Source organism: Hylobates moloch, unplaced genomic scaffold, assembly GCF_009828535.3.
Source record: "Hylobates moloch isolate HMO894 unplaced genomic scaffold, HMol_V3 SCAFFOLD_16, whole genome shotgun sequence".
Classification (NCBI taxonomy): Eukaryota; Metazoa; Chordata; class Mammalia; order Primates; family Hylobatidae; genus Hylobates; species Hylobates moloch.
The window spans coordinates 57,166,608-57,169,987 of NW_026652291.1; the positions used below are offsets into that span (position 1 = coordinate 57,166,608).

Consider the following 3,380-nt stretch of genomic DNA (forward strand, 5'->3'; position numbering starts at 1 on the left):
TTTGTGCTAATATCTTCTACTTGATGTGTCATCCTTAGGAAATGTAATGCCTTAGCCCGTCTAACATGCATTAAACTTCTTAGAAACATAGTTAAGGAATTGAGTCTAGTAGAGATATCTGTGAGTGTGTGGTTGATAACTTACAGATGACACCCTACTGTAGTTTTGCATTAGAAATCCCTGGCATGTACGAGGTCCGCAGTTCACTCTCCGGCACCTCCACCAGTTTTGGGCTGGGTGTGGTGGCTCACACCTGTAACCCCAGGACTTTGGGAAGCCGAGGCGGGCAGATCACTATCACTTGAGGTCAGGAGTTCGATACCAGCCTGGCCAACATGGTGAAACCCCATCTCTACTAAAAATACAAAAAAATTACTGGGGCGTGGTGGTGCGCACCTGTAATCCTGAGTTAATAGGAGGCTAAGGTAGGAGAATCGCTTGAACCCAGGTAGCAGAGGTTGCAGTGAGCTGAGATTGCACCATTACACTCCAGCCTGGGCAACAAGGGCTAAACTCGGTCTCAAAAAAAAAAAAAAAAAAAGAAAGAAAAGAAAAGAAAGAAATCCGCATCTCTAGGCCAGGCCTGGTGGCTCACGCCTATAATCCTAGCACTTTGAGAGGCTAAGGGAGGCAGATTCCCTGAGCTCAGGAGTTTGAGATCAGCCTCGGCAACATGGCAAAACCCTGTCTCTACTAAAAATACAAAAAATTAGCCAGGCCTGGTGGCCCACGCCTATAATCCCAGCTACTGGAGAGGCTGAAGCAGGAGACTCACTTGAACCCAGCAGGTGGAGATTACAGTGAGCTGAAATCGTGCCACCGCACTCCAGCATGGGTGACAGAGTGAGACTCTGTCTCAAAAAAATAAATAAATAAAAATAAAAGAAATCCCCATCTCTAGAGTCAGGGACAGAAATGGTTGATGGGCACTTGTTATGTTTGTTTATCTAAGTCAAAATTAAAGTAGAAAACCAAAGAGTAATATGAGAAAGGAAAGAATTTTTACTGAGCGACTACCATAAGCCAGGAAGCATGCCACGTGTTTTATACCCAGTCAGTTCTGCCTTTACCCAAGAATCTGAGTGGAACTAAGCATGTTACCACCGTGAAAGCAATTCACTCAAAATCTAAGCTGTTGGAACTCTATATTATTTTGAACCTTAAAATGTGATGATGGGCTGAGCATGGTGGTTCATGCCTGTAATCCCAGCACTTTGGGAGGCCAAGGCAGGAAAATCACCTGAGGTCGGGAGTCCGAGACCAGCCTGACCAACATGGTGAAACCTAGTCTCCACTAAAAATACAAAAATTAGCTGGGCATGGTGACACTGTCCTGTAATTCCAGCTACTCGGGAAGCTGTGGCAGGAGAATCGCTTGAAACCCGGAGGTGGAGGTTGCAGTGAGCCAAGATCTGGCCACTGCACACCAGCCTGGGCGACAGAGTGAGACTCTGTCTCAAAGAAAAAAAAAAAAAAAAGTGATGATGTGGCTTGAGTCACATACTAGGCAGCTGTAACCAAGGCAGGTGACCTTGGTTTCTCTGATTAGAGATTAAGACCCTTCCTTACCTGCATTGTTGTGTGAAATGTAAAATGACTGAAGGGGGCCAGGGAAGACTCATTCCCACTCCACTGCTGATCTTCATTATGGATGAATTCCCCTCTTCTGTTTTTTATGTAAAGACTTCATTGCTATCACATTTTCTTGAGATGGAATGTTAAATACACTCTTTTAAAATTGGAATAGAAATAAGCACAGCTATGAATAAATAAAAACAAGTCATGGGGTTGGGGACGAATCTGTAACTAATTAATTTGTTGTAACTCTTGAACCAGCCTGGTATAGAAAATATTGTAATCCTTTTTAATTTCTTCGTCTTTTTCCTACATAAGCAAAAACTTAACTTTCTCTGGAGTCTGTGTGTCACAGAGTGGCCATTCCCATCTTTTCACTTTAATAAAATCATTAAAAATGGATTATGACCTTTTTGATTATATCAAATTGTCAACACAATCAGTGTCTACATCGCAATTTGTCTCCAGCTTAGCCTATAATCATTTACATCCTCATGATATACACAAACATATCACACGCACAGACACAGCCACATAAAATACATCCTAAACTCCTTGCACAGCGTAAGTCATAGGCAAACATAGCCCAGATCTCACACACCCATACCAATTACACCATACTTACTTTACACACATCATATGCAGCATGTCACACATATTGGGATAATACAATTTATTTAGGGAAGGGAAGATCATCCACCTTGTGTAGGCTTAGAGTGAATATCAGGAAAAATCTTGGTTAGTAGTAAAGATCAGATGCATTACGAGCTGAATCTTGACAAACATGTAGGAGTAAATTAGGTAAATGAAGACAAAAGTGTATTCCAGGCAGAGAAACAACACAGGCAAGGTTATGGCATCAAGAAATCATGCGATTCATAATTCTAAGTTTTGGAAAACACTGACGCATAAGTGCAAGTGGGGAGTGTCAGGGGCTATTGATCGAGGCAGGGGCCACCACTTGGGAAGCACTGAGTATCAATCCCTGAGGATGTGCATAGACCTTCTAGTTGCTGATAGACTCCACCATCCTCAGGTCTCCTATGCTATCAACATACCCATCCTTGCCACAGTGGAATTCAATGTAGTTGAAGCTCTCTGTGTAGCTATTGAGCTGTTGTGGTACTTCTCCCACTGACACTCGAGTACTTTGAGGGCACCCTGGGCCCATACTTAGGCATTTCTATATTGGTTCTTCCCATTTCAATAATGCATATACACTCCATTTTGTGCCATAAGCTGTAGATGGACATATGAGAGCTCTTGTATTTCAGAGCTTCTTTTTCTCTCATGAGAACATCACATTTGTACTCTTCAAAATCTCGGCTTGGATCTAAATATTGCAGGGTCATGAATTCTCTCCAGGAAACGTCCTTGCTGTGTACAAGTAGCCTGCAAAGAATGCAAAGCAGGGCCAAGGGACTGCCCCAGATCTTCAGAGAGGATGCCATTTCAGTCACCACGGACACCTGAGTGTCCACAGGGAAAAGAAAGAAAAGCATCATGTAGACAATGTCCAGAGAGCTGACCTTTATCTTAAAGTTCTGTTTCCTGCCAAAGCAAACACTCAGCACAATTTTACTGTTTGGTTCCCTGATTAGAAGATAATTCTCACAAGAGAATAAAGTTTCTAAGAACTAAAAATATGCTTCATCTTATGTGAGCCAAACACAAAGCTGGAAAAAAATAGATGAAGTTCATTTTGAATATTTCAAACATCTCCTGTCTACTCTGTCATCCACCCAACCTGCAGTGGGTAGAATCACCCAATCACCCTCCAGCTGGCTTCTTTTCACCAGATCAAC

General features: G+C 42.5%; 1 pseudogene; it reads right to left on the bottom strand.

The window, feature by feature from the left end:
- Positions 1-2,581: 2,581 nt before the first annotated feature.
- On the bottom strand, positions 2,582-3,026 carry LOC116484581 (epididymal secretory protein E3-alpha-like; annotated as a pseudogene).
- Positions 3,027-3,380: the final 354 nt, after the last annotated feature.